Source organism: Microcebus murinus, chromosome 8 (genome assembly GCF_040939455.1).
Source record: "Microcebus murinus isolate Inina chromosome 8, M.murinus_Inina_mat1.0, whole genome shotgun sequence".
Classification (NCBI taxonomy): Eukaryota; Metazoa; Chordata; class Mammalia; order Primates; family Cheirogaleidae; genus Microcebus; species Microcebus murinus.
In genome coordinates this window covers 37,120,997-37,141,683 of record NC_134111.1, presented here as the reverse complement: position 1 = coordinate 37,141,683, position 20,687 = coordinate 37,120,997, and the positions used below count along the sequence as shown (strand labels likewise).

Sequence of the window (20,687 nt, the reverse complement as noted above, 5' to 3'; positions counted from 1 at the left end):
ACAGTATAAAGTCAAGAGAGCCCTGAAAAGAAATGTCATTGGGTATTTGACAAAGCTGCATGCTGTACTTGCAAATTTGTTCAAAAGCTAATCCCCTCCACAAGGAGAAGTGGTGGAAGTCTTGGGTCACTCAACATAACAATAAACCTCAGGCTGGCTTCAGATTCTTTGGCAAGCATTTAATTCAAATTGTGGTAAAATTCCCTTCCCAAGTTTTTCGCTTCCTAATGAAGTTCTCACTAGAGCCAAAAGCCAACACACTTACATTTCTACACTAAGAGAGTCTATGCTTTGCAGATAAAAAGTCAAAGGATACCGTGCCTTGATGCTTTCACAAACTGACAAACGTAAACTGCTGTAATTCCTTTCATTAGGAGAACTTTAAAAAAAAACATTTTTTCTTCTAGCCAGAGTTGCATGACACCACCATTTCAATAGAAACCCTCCAGAGATCAAGCACTCTTTTGTGTTCACTGTATGTTACTAAATAAAGTTCTGCACGGTCTTAGCTCTTTCCTCTCACTTGCTTTCCACTACTGGACTGGTGGAATGTTTTAAGTTTGTTTTGTTTTGTTTTTTGAGGACTTAAAATTATTCTTTTACTTTTTCAGAAACCAGAAATATTGCATAAAAATGAAAATTCCACCCAAGATCCTCGTGCCCGCATCTATTTTGTTAAACGTAAAAAGATAACACTGTGTGATTCCCCCCTAAGAAAAATTCTTAAAGTTAAGAAATTTGACCCGCCTTAGAACTTCCATTCACTAAAGCAGCTGCCACGCCCATGTCTTACAGGGAAGCTACTACTCTATTTTCCCGTATGGGTGGAGCTCTGCCCTATCTGAACAACACAATGTACACATACCCACTGATATCTCACAAGTTAAGAATGCATTTATTATGAAGGCAATTTAACTTAGGATACTAAAAGCCATAGTATCTCAACATAAATTATGATACAGTTAAATGTTTGGGTCCATAATGGATCCACAGTATCTATTACCATACTATCCTAAATTAAAGAATTTTAGTACAGTTGGTAACTATGATTCTACAGAAAATTTATTTTGGAATACTATAAATTATATACTAAAATAAAAAGTTGGCATTTCTTAAAATTTTATTTTTTGCTCTGATCTCATTCTTTCTGACAAATTCCTAAATTCTAAGATTCATCTTTGTTATTAAAATTCTTACCAGGGCCTGTAATCCTAGCTCTCTGGGAGGCCGAGGCGGGCGGATTGCTCGAGGTCAGGAGTTCGAAATCAGCCTGAGCAAGAGCGAGACCCCGTCTCTACTATAAATAGAAAGAAATTAATTGGCCAACTAATATATACAAAAAATTAGCCGGGCATGGTGGCGAATGCCTGTAGTCCCAGCTACTTGGGAGGCTGAGGCAGGAGGATTGCTTGAGCCAGGAGTTTGAGGTTGCTGTGAGCTAGGCTGACGCCACGGCACTCACTCTAGCCTGGGCAACAAAGTGAGACTCTGTCTCAAAAAAAAAAAAAAAAAAAAAATTCTTACCAGGAAGATATTTCACATGCATAGGTAGTCTGCTGCTTCTTCTTTACTCTCTCTTTGCTGTATAAACCATCCCCTCTTTCCCACAAGATAGTCGGTATACGCTGGCTAAGAACTATTCACAGTCAACCCTAAGCAAAACCTTATATCCTAGGTTGCTCTGACAGTAAAAATCTCAATTTAGTAGGCACCCATTTGTCATAGCTCACCATCACCATTCAAGGCACTGCTATGAATGTTCACAGGGGTGCCTATCACACAACAGTGAAAACCCTAGCAGCTGAGAGAGAGAATGTGCTCAAGGCTAACTGGGACCTGACAACTGGAGACAGAGAATCGAGTTCCAGTTCTATTTACCTAAACAGTACACGTGCCTGACCCATACAGGTAGCAGCCTGGTGGTCCCTAGGATGTGAATGTTGTGACTGATAGACTCACTTTAGCTTAGTATCATTGCTTCTGTCTTATTGACAATGTCACTGCTGACCTCACAAAGGGTACTACATATCAACATGGCCAACTGAGGGATGTTAAAAATAACACAGTCAATGAAAATGTCTCAGCATCAGGTGTTTTATCAGCCAGCTAAGTCTGGACCTAGTTTTTCCAAGTGTGTGGGTCCCCACATTCCCTTGCCCACCTTATTGTATTATTTCAATTTGATTTGTCTGCAACCAAAAATTGCAAAGGGGGATATTTTCACACATTTTCTCAATGAGCCAATAATACTAATGAAAAAATGCATTCACATATTATTTTGCAGAGTTAGCAATAATATTGACTATAATCAATAGTTTCCTTTTTTGATAATTTCATAAAATAACCTCTGCTTAAGGGCTCATTATTTCTATTGTGATCAAATCCTTCAGTAAGATTATCTAGCTCATTATAACAAATAAACCACTCTCATGGATAACTCAAAAACAAAGGCACAGAATCAGTCAGTTTCACCTGGCTCTCCTAAGATTATCATTATTATTGTTGTTATTGTTATTATGAATGTTATAATGATGAGAGTGTTTGCTAGGTAACAGGTACTGTGTTTTCAATTCTTTACACACATCAGCTCATTTCATCCTCACAACATCTAATTTCGTAAAAGAGGCCCTTGAGGTTCAGATAAAATAGCAGATTTGCCCAAAGTCACTTTCTGGTAAGTGAGAAAACCATGGCTGCATTTATGCTCTTGACCACTGGGTGGTTCTCCCTTGCCTTTGGTCTCAACTTCTCCCCAAAAGCTACACCATTTGAAGCTGTCGCTCCAAAAGAAAGCCCTATTCTCAAATAATGGCCCAAAGTGTACAATCCCTTGGCACTTGGGTTTCTCTCTAAGGCAATGACGAAGCTTCTGGCAAAGTATCTACTAGTAATCTTCAGCCAGGTCATGTAAGAACTTTATTTTAATGTTGAAAGAAACATAAAACCATATAAATATAAACTACATGCTGTGGACACCATGTACCCATTTACATTCCATTGTAAGGAGAAAAATTTTCGCAGTGATTACAAAGAAGAAAAGATTATTTCTTAGCTTTACCAGGAAATTAGCAAAAAAGGGAACCAAAAATATAAACAAATCTTTACCTTTTGCAATTAAAAGTTTGAGAAAACTAGAGGGAGAAAAATTATCCAAAAAAATTAATAATAATAATTAGCTTTGTTATCATAGCTTAACATTCAAGTTTTACAGCCTATTAATGAAATCACATATGCAATGACTCAGGATTGACCCCTTCCTTGGCACAGACCAATGCTAGCCCTCTAATTCTTACAAGGAGAACACCAGCTCAGCTGACAAAACATAAACAAAATGGTACTCAACTAAATATATCTGTGAGTTTATCAATTGCCCATAAGGAATTTACAGTCTACTTGTAGGATTAAATCCCAAAGTCTGTCTTGTAACTCTGTCGCATAACTAGTTGTGCCATACTGAGTGTTATAGATACTCTGGAAGAAAAGAAAGCAAGGTGTCATATCATTATAGTGGAGCAAGAGATTGATTCTGACTAAAAGAATTAAAGAAGGCTTCAAAGAAGAGAGAATATTTGAGAAGGATCTTGAAGAAAAAAAAGGAATAGGAGGGGAGTGAGTAGGGGAAGTTCTAGATGGAGAAAGATCTGAAAGAGAAGGAGGAACATAGGCTGGGCGCGGTGGCTCACGCCTATAATCCTAGCACTCTGGGAGGCTGAGGCGGGCGGATCGCTCAAGGTCAGGAGTTTGAGACCCGTCTCTACTATAAATAGAAAGAAATTAATTGGCCAACTAATATATATAGAAAAAAAGTAGCCGGCCATGGTGGCGCATGCCTGTAGTCCCAGCTACTCGGGAGGCTGAGGCAGGAGGATTGCTTGAGCCCAGGAGTTTGAGGTTGCTGTGAGCGAGGCAGACGCCAGGGCACTCACTCTAGCCTGGGCAACAAAGCGAGACTCTGTCTCAAAAAAAAAAAAGAAAAGAAAAGAAAGAAAGAGGAACATAACTGTAACATTCTAGAGACGTACAAGCAGTTATCAGTTTGGCATAGAGATAATGTTCAGCTGGAAATGAAGTTTAAAAAAAAGTCCAGGGCAAGAGAGGAGAAGATTCTGTACATGTGAAGTAAGATATTTCTATGTTTCTATGTTATTTTATTGACAATGGGGAATTGAGCCTAGAGGTCAAGGAAGCAAGATATTTTGTCCTATGTTGTATAAAGAGGGTTCAAGTTGATTTTTGTGTCGAAGTTTATGATGAAGATAGAGACCCCGTCAGAGGGCAATGACATAGTCTTTGTGCAAGAGGATAAGAACCTGGTTTAAGGCCACACCGGAAAGTGCAAATGCAGAGATTGATGCTTTGCCAAAATCTCTAACAACAGCACACAATTAGAGATCATGGCAGGACCTTACAACCAATTACAAGAGGAAGTGGGAAGAGACTGCACACAGTAAGAGGTTTTAGCCAGAGTAGCTAGCTAGGACTTGGCCCCAACATTACAACATTAAGATCTAGAAAGAGAAACAGGTTTAAGGAAGAAGAGGAGCTCAGAGTGGAACTAAGAAAATGTGAGATCTTGAAAGAACACCTATTCGGAGAAAACAGCAAACAGATGGATATAAGGGTCTAAAACTCTCAAGAGTAATCAGAGCTAAAGGTATGGCTTGGGAAACGTCTGCCCAGAAATCACAGGTGTAACATCTACACAATAAAATGTGCTTACTCCTAGCAAAGGAAAACTGGATTTGCCACTTCTCAAAGTTTGGTGACCCATGTTTCTAGCTGACTGCTGCAACTTATCTGGCTCAACTGAATTCTTAGTTGTCCTTTTAGGTCTCCTATCATAATCAAAGTGACTCCAACAATGAGAACAAGCCTTCAGATCCTATTTCATACAGTCCCTGAGTGCTGACCACTCTGCCCCCTCCCATGCAGAGGCAAGGCTACTCTCAAGCCAACTCACACAAACATTGATGACTCAAAATAGATGAGGCAGTGGTTTTCCATGCACAGCTATACGGAGGAGGTGGGGTGGCTGGGCTCCTTACACTTCAGGTGACTCAAAAGTCACGTCACACTGTCACGCCACACACTTCAGACTTGTAAGATCAAGTAATAACACCTATTTAAAAAGGCAAAAGGTCCCCTTCCCCCAGCAACTAACCACAAGCAAATTTATTGCAGAACAAGAGCACACTTCCTGGGCCCTGAAATCTCCAAATAGGGTGCGCAAACTCCTCTCCTCATCTTCTTGTCTTATCTTTTCCCTCCTTACTTATCAAGATGTAAATTTAGCACAACTAAGAATCCACACAAATAGATTTATGAAGAAGGCCTGGGCCCTTTAATGCTTACAAAAACTCTCTTATCTTTCTAGCTTCTTGTACAGAAATGGCAATTACCTTCCCAATCCCTGTGCTCTCCATTAATTTAATACAACATAGGAACTTCTCAGGGTTTTGATTCTTATGCCAGCAAAGAAGTAAGTATATTTCTTCCCACCCCTCACAAGCATGAAAAGTGGGAGGGAGGAGGAACAGCTCAAAGATCATTTTTGGAAGAGTAATTTCGGCTACCAGACTTGCAGTCTTTCAGACATGTGTTCTCTAGCAAGATATAAAGGCATTCCATGCTCTTTGAATCACCTACACTGAGAAACCAAATGTACAAGGCATTTCAAACACAAAATGAGATCTAGAGGCAGCCAGTGCTACATCACCAAGCCCTTTACCTAAGCCTAGGTAGGCCCAAAGGTAGCAAAACACTCCTTACATTTCAGGTACCCAGCCATCTCCTCCTGATAGCTGTGCATAGAAAACCACTCCCTCATTTCTTCTAAGTCAAAGCACACTGTCACACCCATGGAAGGCACAACTTAAAGGGCCAGGCCTGACAATCCACTTGTGTACAAATCCGGTGTCTTTGATCAGAGAAATGTGCATGACCTTATAAAAGAAGGGTACACGACCTCATCAGAGAAATTCCTACCAAACAAGTCTGTAATCGCCGACCTTGACAGCAAGTCCATGGCAAAATGGAAGAAGAGGGAGTGAGTTCAAAAACATCTTCCTGCCTGGTAGCCCTGTTTTAATTATAAAAGTCAAGATTTCTGGGTGGTTTGAACTAGACACGTTTTAGCAAAGCAAACCTTTTATTATTCCAATTAATGTGATAATAACTGCTTTGTATAATTCCCTTTAAGTTAGTATCTCATGGTTCAGGCACACCAAACATCTGCTGATAGAGTGCTTACACCGACAAGTAACAATCAAAGCACACCATGTTCTACCCTTTCCCCAAGGTTTACTTTACAGTAGGGAAAATGATTAGCACTCTGCCTGCAAACACATCACTCCCCCCACCCCCAGCCAGGCAGAGGCACTTATACACACATGCATCTTAAACAGCAGCTTCTGATTCCTACAGAAACACACAGAGAGCCCTCCAGCGTGCTTTTTGAAAGCTGTCAAACATAAATGAACAAAATAGTCAACATCAGAGGCCTGTTCTCTGGAAACAGAGAAGGCCTAGTCCCATATACTGAAAATGAATTGTCTTTTTTGTTTGTTTCTTCAATTGCTTTAAACATTTTTAAAAAGGATTTAGGCCTAGGTAAGAAATGGACCCAAAGGTTATTCACAAAAGACGACCCCCATGGAAAAAGTGAATGTATCAAGTCCTGAAAAAAACAGCAGACACTTTTATCCTTCAATCACATTCTTCTCTAGCCCTTCCCCTATTATATCAAAACAAAAAATATAAACACAACAATAACAACAACCTACAGTTGTAAAGAATATATACAGTGAACAGGATATCAAATGGCAATCAAAAAGCCTTTTCTGCAAAGTATTCTCCTGCTAATATAAGATAAATGAAAGAACCAGGTAAAAGTCAGCAGAAATGTTAGAAATATAATGTATCCTCAGATTTGGGATGTACAAAATTTTGGACTGTGGTTGAGGAGGAAGGTAGAGCACTATACTCACAGGCAGCTTGCTGGTACAGCAGCCAAACCCTGGCTTTGTCCCCGACTTCACACTCTGTCAAAAAGCCAGGCTGCCTCTGGGAAGGGCAAGTTAAGTTCTATTTCTAATCCATTTATTTCTCTAGCAAATCCCCGCCAGAAGGGCCCAACCCAAAAGACTGAAAACAATCTTAACAGAGAGTATTTTAGTAAAGACAAAAGAGAACAAAACTCAGGAAACGAAGAGAAAGTGGAAGAAAACAAACACTATATGTATACTGATTCACATAGCTGCAAGCCAGAAAGTACTTTTTGGAAAAGCTTCCTGCTGGTCTCCCCAGGGCATCTTTAGGTCAGTTATATCACCTTAGGAGCAAACCCACAGCTATGAATGACTGAGGAAGAGGTTAGCCCAGGACAATTTCTCAGCCTCAAAGGAGGGGAGGAGCCTGGAAGTTTGACAAGAAGGAGTTAGGGTTGAGCTGCTTTCAGAGGCAGAGTTCAAAAAAGTAAGTAAAAGGTACCCCCTCAAAAAGGAGCAAAAAAGGTAATTATTTAAAGTGAGCCAGTTAAGTTTCTGTTTATGAAAAATTTCTCTCAAACATCATTACATGAACCTTTTTGATGTGCAAGTTTTAGTTGTTTTAATTTAATGTACAATATCGCAACCATTAGCCACGCATTTATTTCATAAAGTCCTCTAAAATGAAAATATATGGAAAGGGGTGGGACTTTAGGGGAACATAAGGATGCATGCTTGCACTCTACTAGGGAATTATTAAGACTCAATTTTTTATTAAATATATGCTGTTTCCAAGGCAATTGCCATATTATGTATCTTATATTTTCTACCATTTCTAAAATGCACACTGGAACTATAGAGTCAAATTTGAGCCTTTTTGCTTATTTTCATGAGGTTCACTATAGAATTACAAATCAATGAAGCCTATCTTAGCTAATAATATACTTATATTCATTAAATGCAAATAATCACGGCTTAATTCATAATAGAATGGTTTCTATTGTACTTACTTTCATGGAATTGCTATAAAAATCATAAAGAAATATAGTTCATGCAAATGAATTTGTATTCCATTATAAATTCATTTTAAAATCAAAATTAATATATATCCTCTGTCATCCTAGATATCTATATATATTCACAGATTTTTGTTTAAAGCCGTACAATCTTATCTTTAATCTTCCATGTAAATATATTTCTGCCTTCTTTGTTTTACCATGTATGTAATTTAGGGTAACCCTGAGAGGCCTAAAATAAAACACCCCTTGCAAGTGAAAACTTGGAGCATTCCTTCCCCAAAATGTCTACTCCTTATAAAGACACAAGTCAGGTTAAGGAACTGAGTGAAACATGGCTAGCATGAAATTAAACAAACTTGCATTTACATATTATTATAAAGAAATGCCTCACTTAGCATTAAAAAAAGACACAGCAGACCCAGAAAAAAAACTTTAATTCTGCCTTAGGGAAGAAGGAACGTTAGCAAAGCATCACACATACAATAAAAATGTCCATTAGTCAAACAGACCACACTAGTCTTGTGCTTCTTTCAGTCTGTTTGCCCTTTTTCCAGCCCTATTATTGGGTTAAGAAAACGGATGACATTCCTTTGGCAGCACAAACCCTCTTTTAGATTTTACATGCAGTTACAGAATCTATTTCAGTAATTAAAATAAGAAAAAGCCCTTTACTTTACCAGATAATAAACTGCCCACCAAACAATAGAGTTCAAAATGTCTGTGTTAACACTGAAATATACCATGCCTCTCATCCATACTGAACTATAACAAAGCTATATAAAGTAACGGCAATCATGGCTGTTGAATACACATCCCAAAATGTTTCATAAGAAAACAAAATTCACTTCACCATATAAATAAATATACTTTAAAAAGGCTTAGATGCTATAAAATATTACAGAATCACTGTGAATCAAATGAAAATGTTTTTTACATAACATATATGGATGATAATGAACTTTATGGCCAAAAGAAATGCACTGTTAAGAAAATTTCAATCAAATAACATGTTCATAAAAAAAGGTGCTTCTGATAGTTAAGTTTCTATGTACGTGCATCTTAATCAGAGATATGTTTTATTCTTTTTCAAGTACTTTATGTTTTTATGAAATATAGCTCTGTGAATTAGAAAATAGATCTATTGAATGTAGGCAATTTTCTTTAAAGACATAAAAAAATCTTAAGGAGCTTCAAGATAATTATTCTGAAATCTCTCTTTTTTTTTTGAAATACACATGTAGAAGGTATGAGATTTCTGTACATGTGGAAGGTATTAGGCTTCAAATGTAATAAGCACAAACAAAACTTTTTAAAAAGCTGACTTTTTTTAACTTCAAAATGCCAATGTTAATTGATTTTCTCAGCTTTTGTTCATTATTTTTATCACTGAATAAGAAGAAAATGTACCAATTCTTTCAAAAATTCCAGTTTCAATCACATTATATATGTCATTAGAAATGCATTTGGGGAAATATTTGCTGAACATACCTTAAATTCTGAGCTTACTAAAAACACTGAGCTTTTATAATTATTTATAGCACAATAATTTAAGTTAATTTAATTTATTCACATTATAAAAAAGTTCTAAATTTGAATACAGTTACATTACAAACAGCACTACACAAATATTTAATGTATAAGCTGTGACTGAGAGTTAAAATAGAAACCAAGAAGTATGTTGGGGCGGGGAGACTAGTTACTCTGCTTCCATGAGATTGAGAAGATCCCCAGGAAACAAAACTAGCCACAATTTACATCCTGTAGTCTTTTTTTCTCCTGTAGCCTGTTGAAATTTTCATTTAAAATTCACTCCTCTGCATGTCTAATAATCCACATATATAAAAGGAGCTATCATCAAAGAGCCAAAATATACACACAATGCATATATGCAAAGGAAATCTGAGATGTGCTAAAACACTAGATATGCTAAACACTCCCTAAAAACACTGAGATGTGGGCCGGGCGCGGTGGCTCACGCCTGTAATCCTAGTTCTCTGGGAGGCCGAGGCGGGCGGATTGCTCGAGGTCAGGAGTTCGAAACCAGCCTGAGCAAGAGCGAGACCCCGTCTCTACTATAAAATAGAAGGAAATTAATTGGCCAACTAATATATATAGCCGGGCATGGTGGCGAATGCCTGTAGTCCCAGCTACTTGGGAGGCTGAGGCAGGAGGATTGCTCGAGCCAGGAGTTTGAGGTTGCTGTGAGCTAGGCTGACGCCACGGCACTCACTCTAGCCTGGGCAACAAAGCGAGACTCTGTCTCAAAAAAACAAAAAACAAAAAACACTGAGATGTGCTAAACACTCCCTAAAAACGACTGACCCTTAAGGAAATAATCAGACAAAAGGAGAGACGGACTAAAGTAACTCACGTTGCTATCAAAAACCCTGTTCAAAAGTATGTGAAAAAATATAACATTTTCTAGATGCTCCATCCCCCCACCCAATAAAAAGTAAAGAAAGTAAAGAAATTACACTGCATTTTCCTTCACCTATGAAAAAGTAATGAGCAAAGTTATATTTCTATGTGTCATCTTGGCTGAAACAGCCTTGGTCATAAGATCTTACTCTCCCCACTTGAATGAGGAATCTTCTCCAAACCTCTTCCTTTTAGATTTTTCTTTTCTTCTTTAAAAGGGTTGCCATACACCCTAAGTGGAAAGCATTCAAGTACTATAGTCTAGTCATTGTGCATAAGATACTGTGAAGCAATCATAACATAACTAATATCACACAGCATGTGACAGTCTAAAATTTGAAGAGATTAAATAGAGAAGATAAAAGTTCTATTCAGGCCTGGCGCTGTGGCTCACGCCTGTAATCCTAGCTCTTGGGAGGCCGAGGCGGGCGGATTGCTCAAGGTCAGGAGTTCGAAACCAGCCTGAGCAAGAGCGAGACCCCGTCTCTACTATAAATAGAAAGAAATTAATTGGCCAACTGATATATATATAAAAAATTAGCCGGGCATGGTGGCACATGCCTGTAGTCCCAGCTACTCGGGAGGCTGAGGCAGAAGGATCACTCAAGCCCAGGAGTTTGAGGTTGCTGTGAGCTAGGCTGACGCCACGGCACTCACTCTAGCCTGGACAACAAAGTGAGACTCTGTCTCAAAAAAAAAAAAAGTTCTATTCAATATTCTCTATAAAGCTGTCATCGATTTAAAAAAAGAAAAAGAACTCTATATTCTTTCAATTTCCAAAACATCAGATTAAAAAAGAAAATCACCAGGAGGTATTCTGGAAGGAAAGATTAGGGAGGCTTGCCTTATAATTCTGTCTTTTCCACTAACTTACGTTGGGTTTTGTTTTGGTTTTGTTTTAATTTTTTTTTTATTTTCATTTTTTTTTAAGGTTAGTCAAGTGAAGGAGTGGGAGTAGAGAAGGAACAAAGGAATCTATAGCTGGTTGTGACCAAATTAGTTGTAAACACCACTGCACTTGGACCAGCCCACTAACTTACTTTGTGATTTCAGGTAAATCATTTAAGCTAGCTGATCCTCACTCCAACTATAAATGAGGTATCCCTAAAATGCCCAAAGCTATTTTAACTTTAAAATTGTATTATTTTATGATTTTTCTTCATTCAAACATGTAGGGGGAAAAAAAAAACCTCATGCATTCAAGGTGGCATTCTTTCAATGTCTTATTTATTTAGCACTGTTGGATAATAAAGGCTTACATTCATTCTTTCATGCAATAATTATTTACTGATCATCTATCTTGGGCCAGGCACTGAGCATACAACTGAGAGCAAACACAAAAATCCCTACCTTCAAAGAGTTTACATTTGGGTGGAGTTCACAGTTAAAAAAAAAAAAAGTGCTAATGTCTTTTGTATTAAAATACCATATTTCAAAAATGCAAGACACACTTCATCTTCTTAAATAATATTAATCATGAATTCAATTATCGATGATTTAGAGGCATTCATAGGTACAGGCTATGGTAGGGTGATGCCCTCTGGAACAGGAGGGAGAATATTATTATCCCCTTTACTATGTGGCCCCAAGTCACAGGCTGCTCCCCTGTGAATTCTTCCTCTATCTGCTTTATAAAGTTTCCCTCTATTCTTCCAAACTATCAGCCTAATGCTAAGTTTCCCTGTTGATCTTTGAGCTCTCCAACTCACTTATAATTTGTTACCACTGTGGTTAAAAAAATGAGAGCCAAGTTAGATGAAACTGTGTTTCAAATACAAATAAACAGCTCTGAGCAAAGCAAAAGGAGCTATTATTAGCAGTTTAGCATTTGGATTTTCAACATTCTGGCTCTAACTATTCAGAGGCCCTTTTTCCCCTTCCTTCCTGTGTTCTAGGTCAGTGGAGTTTACCAGATAACTTCTGGATTTTGCTATACAGGCCGTGGATGAACCAAACAACCCATGGCTCTTAGGAAGATTAAGAATTTCGAATCAGATACACACACACACAGAGTCCAGGCCTTAGAAAGAGAAAATTCTTATTTTAATTCTGCCTCATCTGAACAGACCCACATTATCTTGAAAGCAATGTGGCAATGCTAGCTGCTTCTGCTCTAGAAACAATTAGAACATTTTTTCTGTGCTTAGATGTAAAGAAAATATATCTGCCACTCCTGAAAAATCCTTCAAAATTCTTAGTTGGGAACTGGCTTATAAAAAACAAACTCACCTTCACCTGTGAAACAGGAAGTATATAAAAAAGAAAAAAACAAAACAAAAACGCACTTACCATTAGCGGGGGAAAGATAAAAATTGTACACTCTTAGAAAATGATCAAAGCAAGAGTTCCCTTAAATACTCAGGGAAATATCACTCAAGGACCTTCCCAAGTAAAGAAGACGGAAGGAGGAGCGTGGGTTCACGCAACACGCATTCCCTTGGCATTGGTTGAATGCCCGCTAGGTCCCTGTAAGGCTGGTGGCGGGCCCCCTCCCTTCCCTGGATCAAAAAGAAAAGGCTCATGAGACCAGACCCGCCAAAGACAAAACTGCCAGGCCCTGCTGAGAGGATCCACACCCAGATGTCCACCCCGATAAGAATGTTTTGGCTCCTGGATTCCACAAACACCTCCAGCCCCTCCTAAAATCCCCAGCTCTTCCCGCCAAAAGTCCCTAGCCAGGCCCAAAGGATATAAAAGGCCTCAGCCCCTTCAAACGTCGACGACTTCCGGGGGCCCCCCTCTCTTGTGGCCCCAGAACCTCGTCCACGAGTGTATAATAAAGCCACGTGGTTTGGCCCCCACTCTTTCTCTCTCTCTGTCTCTTTTCTTTTCGCCACCTCCGAAAAACCTTCAAGTCCCCACCTCTCTTCCAGGGGCTGAGAATTCCTCTGCTCTCACGGATTGAGAAAGACAAAAAAAAAAAAAGTAAACAAATTTAAAAATTGAGTATTTTGAAAGTGACAAGTGCTATGAAAGAATATGATGGAATAGGAAGTTAGAGAGTAGAAGGACTCTACTTTAGATAAAACCTTCATGGAGGTGATTTGGCAAAAATGTGATTGAGCAAGAAGGGCCACCCACCCACCCACACAGGGATCTGAGAGAAGGGCCTTCCACACGGAGGGGACAGGCGTGCAAACACACTCAGCACGCATAAACACGGCCTCTTCAAAAACTGAAAGGCCACTGTGGCTACAGCAGGCTAAATGACGTGGGCGGCAGGTTCCCAGACAAGGTCAGAGAGCCAGACAGGTGCCAAGTCACACATGACCTCCTGCTAGCAAAGTCTTTATTCTGACCGGATAGAGACAAAAAGTCAATGGAGAGTTTTACTCAGTACAATGACACGATGGAATTTATGTTTCAGAAAGAAAGAAATACCCTAGCCACGGTGTGGAGGTTTTAGGTGTTAACCTTTTAGGTTAACGAGAATAAACGTAGTTGTTTTTTCTCTAGGAAAGACAACATTAGCCATGTTCATAATGAGTAGACAAAAGTATGAATAAAGGACGTGATGTGGAGAGGGGGGAAACAGATAACAAATTACATGAGAAAACAGACAAAAATGCCAACCACAATCAAAAACGGGATTCCATGGTAGGAAAACAAATGCTTTGGGGATAATCTCGGATATAAATATGTACTGAACTTACATACTTGAATGACCGTCCCACCCCCCACCCCCATCACCCCCCCCACCCCCGCCCCGTGCAGTTTAACTAGCCTGTAACAAAGAACAGAGAGTATCTACTGAAAGAGCCTCTTAAATGCCAATCGCGGAAGTCTTTTTTATATTTCTATTCCTCCTCGGGCTGGGGTTGTTGGCAGGTGACTTTTCTCCCCCTACAACTCATTATAACTTGAACTGATTTTGGACCCACGCTGGAAAAGGACCCTAAGTCACATCCCAAAGGCCAAGGCACACAGAGCATTCCCACCAGCCCCAGGCCGGGAAGCTAAGAGCTGCGTGACACTTACTGGCCCAGTTGAGTATAGATTTGATAGGCAAAAGAGACTGCATATGATTAATTAGAGTTATTTATATTTATGGGCTTGAATCTTGAGGATGCCTGGCCTATCCCCATTTTATTTCATAATTTTCCCCCTGTTGGAGACTGAAGAGCAAAAGTCAATTGCCTGAGTGTTGGTATCACACTGGAAACCAAAGGGCCGTGCGTTTCAATTCCAGCTCAAGAAATGCTCCGGCTGAGCAGACGCAATTCACCAGACCCCAGTGGGCTAGGATCACACTGTTGCCAGTCAAATCACACAGCTAGCTGATGGAAATCAGCAGAGTCCATTAGCAATTTATACTCAATAGCCTCTCTTCAACCACAAATTTTGGGATAATTTGGAGATAATGTTTAAGTAAAATTGAGATAATGTTAAGAAAAACTCAAAGTTAATCCAAAAACTTGAGCCAACACTTTTGGCTATGCTCCTACCATGACACAGTCAGCAGACAAGTGACTAAGTTGCATTTCTAACAGGACTCCTGTCAAAACTCCAGGTTCCAAGATCAATGCAGTAGTGACCTTCAGACCTGACCTCACCCAGTGCACTTGTGCCTACTCCCTCAGTCATTAGTTTGGCAGCTGCCAGCAGCATGGTTTGTTTTTGAGACTATATTCTGAGGCAGCAAGTGCTCTGCAAAGATCACAGAATGGGCAGCCAGCAACCTGAGATGTCGCCACACCCTGTGACACACACCCTATGACAATCTCAGCCTGAAGAGCCTTTCTATCAAAGCCACCAGACTTCCCTGGACTTTGGTGTCCTCACATAAAAAATTGAGAGTGTCTATACGCTCCCTTTTGCACGGTGCTGCTGGACCCCATAACTCTGGCCTCTGGCACTCCTGGGCCCCGGCCATTTTTCCCATCTACACTAGGGGGGCGATCACTCACCATGCCAAATGACTGCCATCAACATCCCCTTACCCAACTCGGACTTGGAAAAGCAAAATTTTCATGCTGATAATGATTATAATAAAGTAAAGGAAGGTCTAGAAATAAGTGGACAGCCTTAAATAAGTTAGACATTCTAGAATTTCTTTATTGCTTAAGACTTCATTCTTTCTGAGTTAATTGCACTTTGGATGGAGATGGGGAAATAGACAAGTAAAAAATTAATTATGAAGAGAACAGAAGTAGATAAAACAGTATAATGATAATGTGTATTTCTGTTGTGAAGTATATGTTCATACACACACAAACACACAGTAGCGAAGACTAGAAGGATATATCCAAAATATTAACAATCTTATCTTTGGATGGTAGGATTATAAGTCATTTTTATTTTCTTCCTTATGTGCAGCATTTTCTAGATTTCTAAAATGAGCATATATCCTCATTTGTATAGTGGTGAATAAAAAATAAAATGAGCATGTATTGTTTTTGTAATAAAAAAGTATATGTGTGCATGCATATAAGAGAAAGGAAAAGTGAAAAAATTAAGAACTCTAAAGAGCACTGTGCAGATGGATAGCTGACATTTGACTAAATCCCATATCATCTGACCATTACTTGAGTGATTTTCTTGTTACCCAACTTTTCTCATCTTTAATGAACTAGAGTAAAAGGCCCTTAAAGAAAAAGGAAAACGATAGTTTGCCTTTACAATTTATTAGGAATCTTGGAGCAAGAACTGGAAAATGTCACAGAATTATCTACCTCATCCTGAAGAACAGTCTCTACCACAACTAGAATGAATTTGTCTTGAGCCTCGGACACAATAACTATGTAAGCCTGAGTTAAACTGCACCGAAACTACTCCTACACCTTTGGTTATTGGACATTACACCCTCTCAGGGATTTAAAGTTTAACATAACATCGGAAATCCCAAGAACAAATCACACCAGTGACTGCAAAGCTGATCAAACTTCCTAGAACTGGGTATTCTCCAAAGTTCCAGTTCATAAGCAAAGACTATCTTCAGTCAACAACACACCCAGGAGGCCCCTCCACTGTGTGAGGCCCTAAAGGAAGTCCACAGATAAACAGAAAAAGGACAGACTATCCTAAAATGGAGACCAACATTCTCTCTCTCTCCCCCACCCTATGACAATTCAGTGCTTGCCTGCAGGAACACAGCAACTTCTCTAGGGACAGACAGTCATGATCGCGCTAGTCATAGGGTGCTGTCCTTGGCATATTCATGACACCACTGACCCATCAGTAGAACATTCACTGCAGAAAGCAGCCAGTGTAGGGGCCTTCAGACACAGAGAGGCCTCGACTAAATTCCAGTGTAGCCACTTACTAGCTGTGTGACTACGAGCTTTAGCGTCCTCATCTGTAAAATCTCATCTATGTCATAAGTTATATTGAGAATTGAGATAATCTAAGTAAGTATAAAAATACATCTGCTATCGATAACTCCCACTGCTAATACATGGCATTACTGAGTACCTACAATGAGCTCTGAACTCTTCACACATCACCCACATTTGCACGTACAATTGGGATAACGTAGACGACCACAGTTAGAGGAGAGAACAAAAGTAGCCAATCTATTCGGGGCCACAACCTGCTGTGGCCTAACCAGCACTTTGACCAACCAAGTGCAGTTAAGACTCACAGGTTGGGGAAATAAATCTCATCATTTCCCTGAAAAAAACATAGGCAATCCTCTTCTGGCACTTCTCTAGCATCTACCCCCCTAAATAAACATTATCTCAAATAGAATGGATACTGTTATTTTGGAGTTTTCTAATAAAAAAAAAAATCCCTATAAAGCCCAACATCTAATGCAGCCCTAACTGCAGGTCACTGGTTACTATAACAGAGGTCAGAGGGAGGCTAGCAGATGTGCACTGCAGGTCGGGCTCTAACCACGTGGAGCCCAGTATTTACGCAGCCTGTTGGCAGGTTGAAAACACTCCCTGTAAGAAGCCTGATCAAAGGTTTGTGGCCTGAGTTAACCCAAGTCACTGGGACAACTCTGACCCACAAGAGTGGTTTTTCATCCTCTTTTCAGAATAGTACTTCTCCGTTTTATTTTTAGTTCAGAGACAGTAGGGAGTTGCTTTCTGGCTCTATCAAAAACTCTAAGGCAGGCCGGGCGCTGTGGCTCACGCCTGTAATCCTAGCTCTTGGGAGGCCGAGGCGGGCGGATTGCTCAAGGTCAGGAGTTCGAAACCAGTCTGAGCAAGAGCGAGACCCCGTCTCTACTATAAATAGAAAGAAATTAATTGGCCAACTGATATATATATAAAAAATTAGCCGGGCATGGTGGCACATGCCTGTAGTCCCAGCTACCCGGGAGGCTGAGGCAGAAGGATCACTCGAGCCCAGGAGTTTGAGGTTGCTGTGAGCTAGGCTGACGCCACGGCACTCACTCTAGCCTGGGCAACAAAGCGAGACTCTGTCTCAAAAAAAAAAAAAAAAAAAAAAAAAAACTCTAAGGCAGGGCGCGGTGGCTCAGGCCTGTAATCCTAGCACTTTGGGAGGCCGAGGCGGGCGGATTGCTCAAGGTCAGTAGTTCGAAACCAGCCTGAGCGAGACCCCGTCTCTACCAAAAATAGAAATAAATTAATTGACCAACTAAAAATATATATACAAAAAATTAGCCGGGCATGGTGGCGCATGCCTGTAGTCCCAGCTACTCGGGAGGCTGAGGCAGTAGGATCGCTGAGCCCCAGAGATTGAGGTTGCTGTGAGCCAGGCTGACGCCACGGCACTCACTCTAGCCTGGGCAACAAAGTGAGACTCTGTCTCAAAAAAAAAAACAAAAAAACAAAAAAACTCTGGACATCATCTACCTTAGAAAAAATACTAATATAAAGCCAAAAAGCCATTGAAAAAGTCAACTCTATGAGTCAGTATTTTTCTTTTAAAGAAATCGAGCTATTTCCCAAGAATGTGTCCTTCCTAGGATGATACTCTGGTCTCAGGGTATAAAAATATACACTGTGTCTTTGGTTAACCTTATAGCAAGAAGTAGGGAACAAGGGTCAGTGACTCCATGGCAAGTGCCAAAATGAGCCTGGCTTGGTCACTCATGCAGAGCATGCCAACCACAGACAGGAGTCTACCATGTGCTCCAAACCACCTTTACCCATGCCACACAGTCCGCTTCAGTGCCCAGACTCCTCCACCACGAGCAGCCCATGCAGCCCTCCCCTCCCCATCCATCTGCACTAAAGAGTGACTCATTCCTGCCCCCTCATTTCACCTGTGCCCTTCCCACTCTCATTAGATTCATGCTGCTGCTGTCTGATTAACATTATCTCGATTCTTTGCAATGTATAATTAATCAGATAGTTCAAACAGGATCAAGGAAACCAACATCTGAAGAGACCTAAAGGAACTGGACTTCTAACCAAGGTTCCAGAAGGTTCCACATGGCAATCCTGCAATTGTAAGCGGACACTGGAAAATGCCCAATCAATTACACTTCAACACACCAGAAAACCACATTTGTTTGACATCTGTATTTTTTGGAGTGTAACACTGAAAAAGTTAATGATTACAATTCATAAAACAATGACAAAATCAGACCCTTCTGGAGCAAGCCCAAGTTAGGCATTCCACCTGGGTTGGGGCCCTTCCCCCAGCACACGTGAGCCACAGAGCCCCCAGCCTGATCTTTTTTTTTTGTTTTAAAGTAAAAATAAGAATCTGCACTGACTTTTCACTGGATATTCTGGTTTTAAAGGATGAGTTACAAGCTATGTGTTTTTCTATACTAATACACTGCTTATTAAATATTTTTGTAGCATGAGAAGAGAAAAAAAAAAAAATTCCCAGCCCAGCATGATGGCTCACACCTATAATACTAGCACTATGGGAAGCCAAAGCTAGAGGATGACTTGAGGCCAGGAGTTCGGGACCAGGCTGGCAACATAGTGAGACCCCCCCATCTCTACAAAATATTAAAAAAATAGCCAGGTGTGGTGACAAACACCTGTAGTCTCAGCTACCCGGGAGGCTGAGGCAGGAGGGCTGTCCAAGCCCAGACATTCAATGTTGCAGTGAGCTATGATGATGCCACTGTACTCCAGCCCAGGAGACAGAGCAAGACCCCATCTCTTATAAAAAAAAAAAAAAAAAAAAAAAAAGAATATAAAAATAAGAAAAAACATTTCCTCTTTCCTCATTCCCTGAAGTGTTAGGAGATAAGCTAAAAGGATATAAGTTGGGAGCAGGAAAATCAGGAGACTGTTTCCAGGGAAATCAGGAAACTGGGCGCAAACTCCTGAGTATCCGTACGAAGACAATGACAGTGATGACAGAGGGAAGAGCACAGAGTCCAAATCCATTCTGGAGGGAAGACTGCCCCCAAAAGCAGTAGTCCTTAGCTTCTGCCAAACAGAAAGCCCCACCCACAAGGGTTACACCACCATCCTGCCTAAGAAGAGGCCCCAAGAGTATCTCGTGCTACTGGCCACCTGAGAGCAGTCCCCCAAATAGCCCTTTACACCCTAGCTGGCCATCAGGAGATGACCTGGGCTGCAGACACTCTGAGAAGGCTTTTGCCCACCCTTGGCCGCTAAGTCAACAGGGGCTGCCACACAGTCCACAATTTCCCCCCAGACATCATCAGGACTAACCCCAGCATGCCCTGCAATCCTCTTCACCTCAGTCATCACCAGAAGCCAATTTGCCCCATTTCTCACCTTCCCAGACCTCCCTCCCTCCCTGCCACTGTGCCCTCAGGAATTCAAAACCTGTCCCCAGCAAACAGCATTATATTCTCTTCTCTGAATGTTCCTTTCACCAGGCCAACCATAAAGCACTGTTGTCCCACTGTCCCTTCAAGGAGAGGTTGTTTCCATTCTCACATTTAAGTCTAATTTTAGCCATTAGAAATAAGGATGGCTGTACCAGTTGCTAAAATAGCAAAATATCTCTGAACCAGGTGATAACTAACAACTTTCCTGGGACTTCTTATGATGAAGAGATTAAAGAGTTAATGCCTGCCAGGTGCGGTGGCTCACGCCTGCCTGTAATCCTAGCACTCTGGGAGGCCAAGGCGGGAGGATCGCTCAAGGTCAGGGGTTCGAAACCAGCCTGAGCAAGAGCGAGACCCCTGTCTCTACTAAAACTAAAAAGAAATTAATTGGTCAACTAAAAATATATATACAAAAAATTAGCCAGGCATGGTGGTGCATGCCTGTAGTCCCAGCTACTCGGGAGGCTGAGGCAGTAGGATGGCTTGAGCCCAGGAGATTGAGGTTGCTGTGAGCTAGGCTGATGCCACAGGACTCAGCACTCACTCTAGCATGAGCAACAAAGTGAGACTCTGTCTACAAAAAAAAAG

General features: G+C 40.5%; 1 protein-coding gene across 5 annotated transcripts in view; it reads right to left on the bottom strand.

The window, feature by feature from the left end:
• GPD2 (glycerol-3-phosphate dehydrogenase 2) overlaps nucleotides 1-20,687 on the bottom strand; it is a 143,861-nt gene that overhangs the window by 107,926 nt on the left and 15,248 nt on the right. Inside the window, exon 1 of one of the 5 annotated variants that reach the window (XM_012742733.3) lies at nucleotides 1,879-1,966. The exons of 2 other annotated variants lie outside the window; for them this stretch is intronic. The gene's annotated coding sequence lies outside the window, so the exon portion shown is untranslated. Of the gene's footprint in view, nucleotides 1-1,524; nucleotides 1,839-1,878; nucleotides 1,967-20,687 lie in introns of those variants that run through there. 2 more of the 5 variants (XM_076005551.1, XM_076005552.1) reach the window with 2 other exon arrangements.